The sequence below is a fragment of the Numenius arquata genome, chromosome 4, assembly GCF_964106895.1.
Source record: "Numenius arquata chromosome 4, bNumArq3.hap1.1, whole genome shotgun sequence".
NCBI classification, from domain to species: Eukaryota; Metazoa; Chordata; class Aves; order Charadriiformes; family Scolopacidae; genus Numenius; species Numenius arquata.
Genome location: NC_133579.1, coordinates 61,734,216 through 61,749,051, shown reverse-complemented (window position 1 = coordinate 61,749,051; position 14,836 = coordinate 61,734,216).

Here is a 14,836-nt window from a genome sequence, read left to right as displayed (position 1 = left end):
TCCCAAATAAATGTCTTTTTATCCCTTAATGAGGGTTAAGGAATTAAACAGAAAACATTTGTTTATAGTCAGATTATAGCTGTTCTTGGGCAGTTATACCACTGTACTCATTGGCTGACATACAAGAGTCTGAAAGTGCTGACTAATAGAGAGAAGAGGAGTAAACCCTCCTGCGATAGCTGGTAATAAATATAAAACTGCAGGATAAAGTAAAAACTTCATAGACCAACACAGACCTTCCTTTTTTTTTTTTTTTTACACTCCTATCCTTCTTGCAAAGCAGAATTAAATGATTCAGGATTGGTTTGTTTGCAGACAAAAGTTGAACACAAATGTCAGTGCTCACATTTAGTGTCATTTAACATCTACTCCAAAGATATGGAACCTTTGCAGATCACTGATTTCTTTAAACATATTCACAGCCAATAAGAACACTTTATATTAAATACACATCTATGTTTCCTTCTCTGCATCTTTATCCACAGGCCTAACAGAAAGTGAGAGTGCCTCCCCTTGCAAACATGTGATATACTTTGACATCTGACGACCAAATTATCCAGTTGGCTCCTACGTGCTGAGACTGAAAAGCTCATGATGTCGACAAATCAAGGTTTGCAAACTACCCACAACCATTTGGCATCTACATTATCACCCCTCACATATGGGATGAGTTCTTCTCAGTGCACACAGGCAAATGAGGCACAAAAATACCCATCATGAAATGCTTTTTACCTTTATTTAGCTACTTAATAGTTAAGCAACTAGTTTAGACTAGACACCCAGGCTCCCCCAGTATCAATGGCTGCAGATACAGGCACCTGCAGGGGGTGATTCATCTTTTTCAAAGATAGGGGTCTAAAATAGGCGGTATGAGCTGCCTTCTGGAGGTGCCTATCTCTCACCATTGACTATAGAGGGAGACTAGATGACTAGCTGAGATTAGATGCCTAAGTTTTAAGCAGATAAATTGTCTTGCCTGAGGTTACATGAGAAATTTGTGGCAGAACTACGATTTGAACCCACGCCTTCTGCATATAGCTATTAACGAATTATTTAGTCAAATCTAGCACTTTTATTACAAAGGTTTTGCATGTCCGCAATAGGCTATTAGACAAGAGACACACACACACATCAAAAAGTCTAATAAATTGGTGATTAGTCACCAATCTCCCACATACCTGAGTGTATGAAAGATCTATTTTAAATGTCTAAGGCAATAAGAGATTTTACCTGTGGTCTGCCACCTTCGCAATGAGTGTCCTAACCACAGCTATTCTCAGGGAGCTCAAAGGCTCTTCTGAGAATTCTGCAATATAATTTGAATAATTTATTATTTACCAAGATGGCAAGAGAGAGAAAGGTATGTCAACACTTGAAAATACAGTGATAACCAGATTTTAGGGAAGAATTACATGGAACATGTCTAAGTTCTTGCTGATCAAAAAAGCCTTCCCAGTTAAATGGTGCCTTTTCAGATTAAACAAACTCAGAAATATCCAGCTACTTCAGAAGGAACCACTTCACACATATTTAATACTCCACCCAAATTTCTCATGTTTTTTGCCAACAGAGGATGCAAAATACTACACTGAGAAACGAAGACCGAATGGGAAGATGGCCACATTTGTCTGACATGCTTAGATTGAATTCCTATGGTTTAAAGAATTCAGTACAATCCACGGGGATTAGTATAAATACAACTATCCAGACTCCAAACCCAACTGGATTGTGGGCAAATAGCCAGATACTAAAACATTTGTTCACATCAGCTGAAATCCTCTGTAAAAACAACTGAATAGTTGCATTTGTCAAATGCTCATGTCACCGAAGAATTACATCTTTTTTACTAGCTGCATATATTCTACATTTCTACATTTTGCTTCTCAACTACTTTTCCCATCTGATGAAAACATGCTGTTTTCTTGGAGAACTAATTATGTGATAAAATTGTTCAGTTTATAATTCCAATATTCAATTGTGACTCAACAATATTTTTACTTCTTAAATGTCATCTTCTTCATGCATGTGTAGCTCAGAAATAGGTTCATTGTTCTCACTTCAGGTTCAAAGAAATGCAAAAAATACTGCAAATAAGAAGATATACTTCAGTCTAAAAGTTAATTTGGGGGAAAATTTACAACTTCCTCAGAACAGATCTTTGGAGAATAAAAGGGCATTCTCACACGTAACCAGAATTTTAAGATTTTTGTGATGAAGCAGTGCAGGTGTTTTATGTTATATTAATAAAGTAGAAATAGAACTTGGATTACTTCACATGGATCGATTTAGTGGAGGCTTTGTCCTTTTGATATTTTTCTACTCTATTTTGAGATACTCTCTACCCTGGCACTTGCTCTATCTTAAAAAAATATATATAAAAAAAAAACAAAACAAAACAAAAATCCACACAAAACCCAATGTACAAACATACAAAATTGTTCTCTTGAAGTCTAGCCCCATCACACTAGGATATAACAAAATACTTTGAAACTGGGTAATGCAAACAGTCTGCTCTCAGAGTCCAGTCCACACCAATCTGAGGTAATGTTTTAAATGTTATAAAAATCCATTTGATACCTTTCCCATAGTATAAACATTTTCTAACCACTCTGTTATACTTCAGAGGTTTACAAAATACCAAAAGCATTTATTTAGTTCCTGTAAAACAACAGGAACTCTTAATCCTGTCGACAGATTAGGGAACTAGTTTGGGAAGTAAAAGGGAAAGAAGAAAGAAAAGAAAGAAGAAAGAAAAGAAAAAAGAAGAAAAGAGAAAGGAGGAGAGAAAAAAGAAAGAAGAGAAGAGAAGAGAAGAGAAGAGAAGAGAAGAGAAGAGAAGAGAAGAGAAGAGAAGAGAAGAGAAGAGAAGAGAAGAGAAGAGAAGAGAAGAGAAGAGAAGAGAAGAGAAGAGAAGAGAAGAGAAGAGACGAGGAGAAATTAAAAAAAAAAAAAGGAAAAAGGCAGGCAGGCAAGAAGGCTCTGTTCGAGTTCTTTGTGAAATGCTGCCATCTATGGAGTTTCAGGCGATATTGCTTTCTACGGCGACGTCAAGGAAAACCACAGGGCTGATCACCCCACAACGTGGTTGGTTCAGTAAACGAAGCAGTTTTTTTCATCAATAAACAAGAATATAAATTATAGCTTTGGCTATAACATTAAGTTGGCACTAGTTTCTACCACAACTAGTTATTGGATGTACAAGCAGCATTAGTAGTTATCTACTGCAACATTCGATCAAGGCTTTCTTGTGTTTTGTTGAGGGGATATATTCATTTTAGTGGGTTGTGTTGCCCTGTTTTCATCTGCACTGTTTTCGTAAGTTTCAGGGCACACAAGCACAAAGTCTTCGTGTACATACCCCCAATCTTACTACTGCCTGCATTCTCAAACTGGCCAAATAAATAAGCAACTAATTGCAATTAGCTCATTTTAGTTCTATTGTCCCTAAAAATTAAGGCATTTGAAGCTTTAAAAGTATTACACATGCACACACCACTCCTTCCTTAGCATTTACTGCTAATGATAAGGCAGTGTGTAATATAAGGAGGCAGAAAGATGATAATTTTGAAGAGACGGAAGTATTAGAAGTAATTGTCACCTATAACAAATAATAACCATTTAAAAAATCCCAGTTTGAAAGCTGTTCAGATCTTCAGGAAGAAATTGTCCTCATTTAGTACTGCAAAGATCCAGAAATGTCTTTATCATGCTCACTAGAGGACTAGATGCAATTGAAAAGCAGGGGACATTTGGCTTACTTAAATTGTGATTAAGTGACATATGTAATCATTAAGGTAGGCATATGCATAAAGAGCAGTAATTCTAGGGCTAATAAAAATCTGGATCCCCAAAGCTATCTTGTATCTAGAGGCTGGAATGGTAAGACAGGAGAAAAATAGTATGTAGGATTTCTGAAAGATGCATCTTTTAGACACCGCTGCTCAGGTCTGTTTTCCGAAACTGTCCCTCCCTTACTATAGCCTTCCCTTGCCACCAGCTCCCACTAGTGAGATGTCACCAGCAGAGGTATTTCACATGGCAGAAAAGGTATGGGAGGAACAAGCCTCATTCATGCCTCCCCTGAAAGATAGGTAGGGCCAGTTCAGTTCTCATCCCTAGGCATTGGCCATACCAAAGAGAAGTACATCAGTTCAATGGAAAATAAAATCAGCCCTATACTTCCTGACAAACAGCAGCAATGTACCTAGCAAAATACTGTTTTCACATTCTCTTATTCTATCCAAAGAGCTCAGTCCCAGTAAATCCTTATTATCTTAAAAATGAGTAAAGCTACCTGCAGGAAAATTATTGCCTCTCCCACTTTGACTCCCTCCAGTCACTTACTTTAGCAAGTGTTTCTCATGTTTATACACCATATTGACTTCAGAGGGTGGCACTTGCCTAGCACGCCGTGACAGAATAATCACCCCTTGAGCATAAGCGTCAACAGACCAAGTTACTAAACATCTCTCCCATCTGCAGGTCATTCAACAGGAAGATGGTGAAAACAGTAGAGCTGAATTAACAATGAATTGCATTATAAGCAAAATAAGACTCTAAATGAAGTTAAAATTTACCTCCTAGAGAAACCTCTGCAGAGGTCAAAGATGAGACACTTCTGGAGAGTGCCCAGAGGCAAGGGTTGTTTTAAGAAATTCATCCTCCCCTGTTTGACTTCCAATTCCCAAACACATACCCTGCCCCTTTTCTTTAGAGGGGGGACAGTGGCCAAAGGTCTATTAGCAGCAGCCACAGCTGCAGCAAGCATTTAATGCTGCCTTCATTGCACAGCTGGTGAAGTGCCAGATCTACCTATAGTGCTTAAAAAGGAGCGGCAGCTCTACTTGTTTGGCTTTTGGTAATAGAAATTATAAAAGATGGGCCTTCTGGGTTTTCCTATTTGCCATCTCACAAGATAATCTCGTGACAATAACCTCTTACTGCTTTTGGAATGATCTTGTTTGCATTTAATTCAAACTCATCTAAACAACGTCAGCTCCGATAGTGCTGCCCGCGTTGCACCAAGTGTCTCATTGGGAGGCTTGGAAGAGGCCCAGTTTGTTGCACATCACTAAAGGAACAGCTTCCTTGCTGCCTCCCAGCGTGGAGGGGGCTCCAGCCATGGTGCATGGCAATGCCTCACCAGCTGAACTGCAAGGACGGAGGGCAGAGATGACAGTCTCTGTATAGGCTCTGGAGAAGGGCTGTGGGCTCCGGGGCCTCGCAGCCATCTGACCGCAGTCCATGCCAAGCGAGAGAATCTCCAATCACTCTCCCATCTACCACACAAAAATGACAGCAAAGAGGCAGACAGCATGGGCTGCAAGTACTAGAAGAGGGTGGGAGTAAACCAGTGGTCTGCTTTGCTGAGATGTAGCATCAATTTAGATTTATGGCTGAGTTCACAAGCACAGCTGGTTAAATACAGCCGAGACTCTGCTTGCAAATGCTCAGCCACAATCACCTCCTTTGTTGTTCTCTGCTGAGCTAAAATCAACCCCTGTGCTGAGGGGTGTGGACCGTACCCCCACTGTATACTGCCATGAAGGTACAGAGGCCACATTCTCACCCACCACCCTGAAATGGAACGTCACCTGTGATAATTTGTTTAAATAATACTTGGGGAGTGTAGGAGGAATGGGTCTCATTGCACTCACAGGCAAATAGGGATATCCCTTCATGAACAAGAACATGCACTATTCATGTTGCGCTATTTATCACTTGCTGCATTAATGATTTGGCTTTTCAAGATTTTCTGTCACCAGAGCGGACAGCCAGAACAAACTCTTACTGAGGAAACCAATCACTACAAATGAGGAAAGTGAACAGATCACCAAAGCCTTGCAGGTCAGGAGAGAGTCTAAATATCTGTTGAATACTTCTGTATAATGAATCATGAATCATTATTATCTCGGCATGGAGAAAAATACCATATTTCTCAGCTCATGCGGTTATTTGGCCATTCTGATGAATCTGTGACGTATGCCCTTAATGAAATACATCCTTACTACACCCTATTTCCCCTGTACTGAAGAAAGAGTACCATTTCCCTGCTTTGCTGGAGAGGTTTGGGTTCACATCAATATGTAAGCAGGGTTTCTTAGCTGACAAATCTCGCTCAGTCACTGAGGATAACTCCACATTTCCAGACTGAACCAGTAAAGTTCTCATTGCTGAAGGTACTGTACGCTACAGTATATGTCTTACTCGAGAATTCAGATGTCACCCACCTGCCATTAGGCACAATGCACACCTTTTTATGGCCAGCACAGCTGCCTGGAAGGCAGAACAAGAGATGAATAACCATTTTCTAGCCCATTTTGTTCAGCTGTGAGTCTTCTACATTGCTGAACTGCTTCAGATATTAAGATAGAATAACTCAGACTGGATCATATATATGAGACGGCATCAAGCGGTAATACTAAGTAGCAACATACATGAATAAAAAGTGATTACAATAAGTATGAGTCAAATAAATTAATATTTTGCCTTAGATAGGATTCTTTATGTTTGGTAACTATTGCTTGTGCTGATGATATAACACATGCTGACACCAAATATCAATTCTAGGTAAATCCAATTAAGCCCAGAAGCAAAACAGCTGGATTAGCAGTTCACTGCATAAATTATTTTTCTTCCATTTACTTTGTCTTTTTGCAAATGAGCCTTTTAACATAAAAAAATTTAGTTCTCAAGTTCCCTTTTGCTTATTAATCCCAGAAGCCTAAAATGAAGAAGAAGAAAAAAAATATATTTTCTTCCTTTGTTGTTTGTGAGCATATGCTGTTCAGCTCCCTTGTGTAGTCTCCCCAGATTGTAGCTTTCCTTTTTCCTTGAATAAGTCATTCACACTGCACTTATATGGCATCAGACCAAGAAACTTGGGGGCTTTTTAATTTCCAGATGATGTATTAATGCATAATTATTTTACAATTTATCTCTATTTCATGATACTAAGCAAAATGAATATAAAATTGACAAGGCTGGAGTTCAACATGCTCACCACTGCTTTCATTCAGTTAGAACAACCCAGACTATATAGGAGTTCGTTTATTTTATCTCCTCTTTTGTGTTTTCTTATTGTTTTTCTTCATTATATGGCTGCCAGCATAAAGGGCAATGTAGAGATTGGGAATCAATACATGCTACTCCTGTAGATACGCAAATAATCACAAATTGGAATCATTGATCGATTTTCAGCATTCTGATAGTGACACAATGGGTGGAAGGGACTCTGATCTCAGTTGTGCTAGGGGAAATACAGAGCAGTGATTCACAGCTGGAATTATAATAAAGGACTGCCTCAGAAATGCATCATTCCAGTCAACGAAACATGTTACATATCACTGGTGAAAATGACTTTTCCCTTCTTCTCGTGATCAGAGTTGTCAACAGCAAATGTGCAAGCAGCAGAGCCGTGCTTAAGCCTCCAAGGTTGAATGCCACTAGCCCCCGTGGTGGGAGGTGGTGGTGACAAATACTGCAAGGTGCCTGAACAGCAAGGCTCAATTCATGGCTTAGCCCAGAGCCCATATCAAACACTGATCTTGGCATTACTCGCCACACACGTTCCTCCTTCTAGTCCCCTGAAAACATATCGGTTGGAGATTCCCTTCCCCCTAAATCCATATTTTCGCAAAGACCTTTCACATCATCCATGCGGAGGAGCCTAATGCCCAGCTTTCCTAGGAAGCAGGTCACACAGAGGTATCTGCAAACATCAGCCAGCCCAGAGGGTCACAGTCCAGACAAAAGGTACCCACATACCAGGTGTCAGACCAGCAGTTGGTTCACAGTTCAGACAACTATATCTATATATATCTACATGTATTTATATATAAAATGCTGACTATAAGAAGGCTAAATTACTCCTACTGGTGTGAGATGATTTCTAAAAGTTTTATTTCTAATATTTGTCTTTATACACATTAAGAACCTTTAAAGGAAAAAGATCAGTCTTTTTTCCTTAACTGGAACTGGAGACAATAAAATATTTTGGCTTTGTTACAAACGCAGAAGAATTTGAGGTTAAAAAATGAGGACTACAGTTGTACAGGCTGAAAGACAGAGAGGGACTACTGTTACAGTATGTTTCTCTTATTTTCCAATAGTAGGAAAACAATCCTCTTATTTCTGCTTCTGTACAATACTTTCCATATAAAGACTTCCACTGGCATAAGCAGTAGCTTTGTTGTAGACTTTCTTGGGGGTAGTAACAGATTATGTTTTATAAAAAAGTATTTTCTTATGCAGATGTAATTACGGAGAGGTAGCACTAACCTTTACCAGTTGATCTTCAAAAAAAAATCCTTTTTTTCCTGACAGAGTGAAGAAACGGAGCGTACAAAGTGACTATGATGACCCCCAAAATGTGTTTGGCGTGAAATGGCACATGAGTCTAAACTGTTCTGGAAATAAAAGACAAATGAAGAGCCATGATTTCCGACAGGAAAACTTCTGTGCCTGATATGCTTCACCAGTGCTCTTCATTTTCCTACTCAGTTCTTTGCCTGTTTGCAAATCCTTTTTTTTAACAAAAATACATGGAAAAAATGCTTACCACTCATGAAATTGGCAAAAGGCTTGAAAAACTGCCATTATTTGAAAAAATGGAGATGGGAGAGAAGAGAAGGAAAAAGGACTATGAACTGAAGTTGTAAATTTTTTTCTCTTAGGTAAGTAGCATTGGCATTTGTATGGATAAAAGGTGATTTTTTGTTATGTGCACATTCATATCCAACTCATTAATTTACATACAAGAATGAATTTCACCTTCTGTCACTGCTGTTTGTAGAAAAATACAAAATTTCACCCTGTATCAATCATTTTAGCTACAAAAATAGCAGCTGCCAGTCACAACTAAATTAAACTTACTTTGCAGGGAGAGAATGCCTCTATTTTTGTTTATAAGCAATATAATACTCCTGGGGGGCCCAAGTGCTGCACAGCTGCCACTGCCTTGCGAGGGCCAAGGACCTCTGCTGTGGCAGTGTGAGTGGCAGCTCTGTCCAAGGCCCACTCTGCTGCCCTCGGAGCGCTGTTGGTTCTGTGGTGGGCAGCAAATGTTGACAGGCCTATCTTTTGACACAGGATTAGACGAGTAAAATTACTCTTGGAGATACATCAAATTATAGTAATAATTCGCTCTCTAAGAAACCAAACAAACTTTTAATTTTCTTGTGAAGAATGACCTGTTATTTAGGGAGAGAATTGGACTGGAAAGTTGGGCAAATGGCAATGTATGGGAAAAGGGTAGAGGTATAGAGGGGTATCTGGAAGCAGTGTGGTACACTGAGGAGATGCACTCAAATTTTTCATCTTGAACCTTGAACCAAATAATTAATTTTGTATTATCCTTATGAACTTGTATATCTTCACAACACTCATTAAATAACTAGCTCAATCTGGCTAAAACACCTTCAGTAAGCATTTAATATTTTATCTTTTTAACAAATATTCTTAATGAGTTTTCAGTAAATTTTTTTTTACACTTTTACCTTTGGATATTGAAAATATTCACCATCATTGAAGTTCCTGATTCATAGATTAAGTCTAATTCTGTGAGGGCAGTGAACACAGTCCTGCTGGGAATGTTCTGGCTGCTCTGCACAATTACCTGGTGGACCTCCATCCTGAACTGGGCATTGATACAGTGAGAACATCTAAACATCCATATTTAAACTGTCATTACTCTATATTATTGATTGATTACGATAGTAAATGACCTGAAATAGCTTCTTATCACATAATACCACTAGTTTTATTACCACGTATTCAACTTTGCTGTCTAGCCTCAAAGGAAATTAAGTAAGTTTTGTCAGTTAACATCCCACAACTTTTCTCTAATAACAACATTACTTTACTTCTAGAAAGCTGTGCTCAAGAAAAAGGAGCTGAAAATGTTTAATTTCAATGAAAAAGCAGCCAACTATCTGTTCATGAGGTCTCAAAGCATAACTAAAAGCAATGGGTTAGATATTTCGCTAGTATCTGTGTACTCATGATACAGGTATTGGAAGAAATTTGTAAAGCCAGCAAGTGCCACCCAATATCTTTTACAAAATACCAGAAAATTTTGAAGTGTCTTCACTTAAGACACAAATGTGCAAGAAGCTATTTGGGAAATATGGTATCAAGCAATGCCATATGATACTGATAACAATAATACTAGTAAACTTTGCATTTTAAAAGAAGCATGATCTGGCAACTGAAAAACATTCTTGCAGCGGTTGCACAAAGCTGCAGTTTGAGATGCAATTATCAGTGTGGAATGTTCTTCAGTTCTTCTACAGTCTTCAAAAGAGACCCTCTTCTTGAAGAATGAGGCATTTATTTCATAGCTGTCATTTAGCCCATCATGAAATATATATCCCTATGGTTTCCTGTCTTAATTTCTTAAGAATACTCCTACTTTAGGCTGCATTAACCGCTCATTTTTATATTTCAATAAATCTTAAATGGATAACAGCTGGTGAGCTTTGATTTATTTTAAAACATCTTCTCGACTACTTTCTAAAAGTATGAGTACTCGATGCTTTTACAACTGGAGTTGGCAACCATTACTTCAGTCAGAGATCATTAAGGGACAGATTTTTTGTCTTGAGGTTCACTACTCACAAAGGAGATTTTTTGGATCTGCAGGAAAACTTAGATGGGGCTATTTGCTAGCTATATCAACCAGAACTGGTAACAGCCAGAAGACAATTGGTAATGAATGATGCTACCAACACTCAATCCCTTTCTTCCTCCTTACCAGCATTTGAAAAAATTCTCAACTACCTCACCACCCAACCTTACTTGATCATGTCTGTAGCCACTTCTGCACTCTCATACCCCATGCCTGAATGTAGGACAGTTAACAAGAACAGTAATAACACTTTCCGTTTTTAATATTCTGAACTACTTTGTCCATCCACAGCACTGTTTTTTGTTCCACCAAAGAAGTCTAGATCCCTCTCTAGCTGGAATATGCTATATTCTCACTCTTTGGTTTCAATGATTACTCCTAGAAACACATTATCAGTTTGGATTAACTGTTCAGATCTCAGCAATAGCTACTTAGCAACAGCTACCATCATGACATTAGCAATTTGTTCCCTTCTGTACCATGACTCATCATTCAGAATGCAAAGCTGTTATTCAAACTTTCCCCTCTGCCATATATATACAAAAGTATATATTCATGCCTTTATATTTCAAATGTTTTCAGCATTATAAGTCTATTTAGTTACACCTAATACATAAGAATGGAGGTATAGTATGCTCTAACTGTGCAGTTTAGAAACTAAATCTTACTGCAAACTTCATTTGTATTAATTACTCATGAAAAATATTTTCACTGGCAATGGTAAGTAATTATAATGCCACCTGTTGTTAATAAGAAGTTTGAATGTGCATTTATCACACACATCAAAAAAACAGCCAGCAGATATTCTAAGTCATAATTCTGAAAATATATTGCGACAGACTTTTTATTTACAATATGCAAACAAACTATATGGTTTTGAATGCTAGACACAATGATAAGCAGCACTTTTCTCTATTAAAATAAAATTGGTAGTGCATGATTAAATTGAAATTTCTCCAACTCTCTCTTGGTTAAATTGCAGTACTTGCAAAATACCACATACTCTCAACACATTTCAGCAAAGATTTAAAAGGTGTGAGATACTAATGAAAATGCAGCTTGCTAGATTTTCATGTCATCAATGCTACAACAAATGTAGTGGAATATCACAAAGTATTTTAAACAGTAATTTAAACAAAACCACTTAAGACCTCTTTTGGAAGTCAGTAACCTACATAACCCACATTCTAAATCATTTACAAGGTCCCATCGTTGTGCAACTGAGCATTAAAACATAATAATAATAATAATGAACAAAGTTATGCAATGGTGCCATGTCCCCAGTTCTTCAAGCTTGTTTTATGCAATAATAAAATCTTGAGGTCCTACACCAGTAGGGTTTAATGACTTGCTTTTCAAAGTCCAGTTAAACAGCTGACATCAGTAAGGCCAGAATTTTACTCACTGCATTGAATAGATATTTGGAGGGAAAGCACAACTCAAATTACTGAGATCATCAGAATTTCATTCCTTGTTAAAGTTTGAAAAAATGAAAAGGAACTTAATCAATTGCCTACATCGTGCAGTTCCACAGCTAGCCTCTGAAAAACTTATTGCAAAATAAAGTCAGAGGATGTGATTAACAGAGAACAGAAAAGGTCTTAGTGCTTTTAGAAAAAGAGGAAAATAAAAGAAAGCTTTCTTTAGAAAGATTCAACACAGTATATAGAGTTTTCTGAGGTGGCTTTTTTTTTTAGTAAAAAAAGAAAGAATCCAAGCAAGAGTGGCTAAGTTTTCACTGATTTATTAAAAACTTTTCCTTACATTTTATTTACCCAGGATTGTATTATTTTTATGTCCCAGTGCCAAGAAATCTGGTTAGTAAAGTGCCAGATTCTTTTATTTGATTTTATTTGATTTCATTAGGGACCATCAGCCTAGCTGCTTAAGTGCCCGACTACTGTTTGCAGTTAAACATTCATTAAGGAATCCCCAGTGGGTTCATTCATTTCACTGAGGTCCAATTACAGTGCCACAAAAGTAGTTTTTGCAGCAATTAGCTGATTTTTCCTGTTTATGTTCTGTCTCTTTAGGAAGAGGACTATTTTGTGGAGGTCAGATTTTTAATTAGGTGCAATTTAGGGCCAATAAGAAAACTGATAATTTACTAAATGGCTGTGGTGGACTTAACTGCTCAGAGCAGAGGTAAATAACACAACAGGGACACCAGGAATAAGCTCTCCTGGTGTGCATAGCTCAGAGCCCTATAGTGTAAGGAATAGATTACATGTTAAATGGCTGTCAGGGCTCTCATTGTGTTGCCTGTATCGCCAATCAACCCAACCTCAAGAGCCACCATGTTTTTAGCAACGGGTAGAGGGAAGCCAGTCTGGAACAGGACCTGCAGATCGCTGTTGGTTTCAGGTAGCTGCAAAAAGATCTTGGAGAGAAAGAAAACAAGAAAAAAAATCAGGATCTGCTTCCCAAAGATTTTGCAGCACCTTTCTCAACCGCTGTGTCCTGTGAAGCCAATGATACTAAAGTGTTTGTAAGAAGTCCTCACAGTCACTCAGTGTATTTTACCATCATGGATTACCACATATTAGCTTGTATTTCTGTGAAGGGGTTTCTCCCCTTAAACAAGGCATTATATTTTCTAAGCAATGTATGCAAGTTGCCTTACACCTTGGGAAATTAAGAACTGTGATAGTTGATGAACAGTACACATGCAGAGGAAGTAGGATCTTGTGATCTCTTCTGAGAGAGTCCAAGCATACTTGCTATCTCAAAATTTTCTCATCTAAAGACTGTGATATTTGAGTTTCAGACATGGTATCACATCAAAATTTTGGAAGAAACTCCCAGTTGGTTGAAATGTTGCTCTCTTACAGGAAATAGGTAAGGAAAGGCCAGAAGGTCACTGCATTTTTTCTTCAACCTTTGACCCAGCACTCAATTGCAAAGTCATAGCCAGACATGTAAAAAAGCAATACCAGCAGGAAGTATAAGTTAGAAACATTGAAATTTTATTGCCAGTTACCATTTCTGGCAACATTTATAAAAACACAAAAAAGACTAGGGCAGAAATTTCTATACCTTCTAGTGGGAAGAAAAATGTTCAATTAAGCTGTCAATGTGCAAAGAAAATACATGATGGCCTTCTGTCTGAGCTCATGCAGAATGTAACAAAAGAATAATTTTGGAAAACCTAGTATCTTGATTCAAACACATTCTATGTCATGATTCTTGTCCTTCCCATGAAAACTCTTTACTCTAGCATATTGTCCATAACCAGGGTTACAAGTGTTAAGTTAAAAGAAAAAAAAAAGGTAAACTTTGGAGAAAACATAAGGTTTCAGAAATCTTTAAAATATGAAAATCTGTTATTAGGCAGTTATTCCCTTTCTAATTATTTAGACAGCCAAAAAAGCATCATCTTTTTGTCAGTTCATCAGTTTTCCTTGCAACATAGAAACAGGATTGAAAGATGCTGGCTAAAAAAAAGTAATTTAGCAGTCACATTTTGAGAACCTGAAACCAAATTTCAGGTCAGTGATGAACCAAAGAACATCTGTGTAAGACAGTCTGCATGGAATCTATGCTACAAATGTGCAGATGGTGACTCTATGTCTGAATTATTTAATACAGTATGAAATCTGCTGAAACTTGCATTCTACTATTCTAGCAGAATAACGGGAATGTCATTTTGATTCTTTGGTATTATTCTTTTCATCTAGTCAAGCACGCATAGCGTTGAGGAAGGCCTTTCTTTTCTAATAAGTTTTTAAATATTTTCCACATTTTAGAGAAAGGTTTGGGGGTTTTCAAGCAAATGAACAAATTTTTTTCAATGTTATTGCAAAAATACAATAGAGCAGGCAACACACATTGCAACATTAACTCCTAATTACTTTGGAAACCAAATTTCACTTGGAGTCCAGCTTGACTTGCAAAGAACTCAGGATGGTAATTAATAACAATCAGCCACTGAAGAAATTTTGTATAAATAATGTGCTGAACTATGTCCCAACAGGGCTAATACAAACACATGGACTTCAGCATTAACTCAGTCAAACAAACAAAAAAAAAAAAATCTTGCAAGTGACTGAATTTCCTACCTTTTCTGCTTAGCTGTTCCCTTGCTGTATTACCCATCATATCTCAAAATCCAGGTTTGTTGTCATTAACATAATCAGAAATGCAATTTTCTTAATACAAGTCCTATAAACAATGAGCTGATGGCAGGTAGGCGATAGGCGTCATCCACAG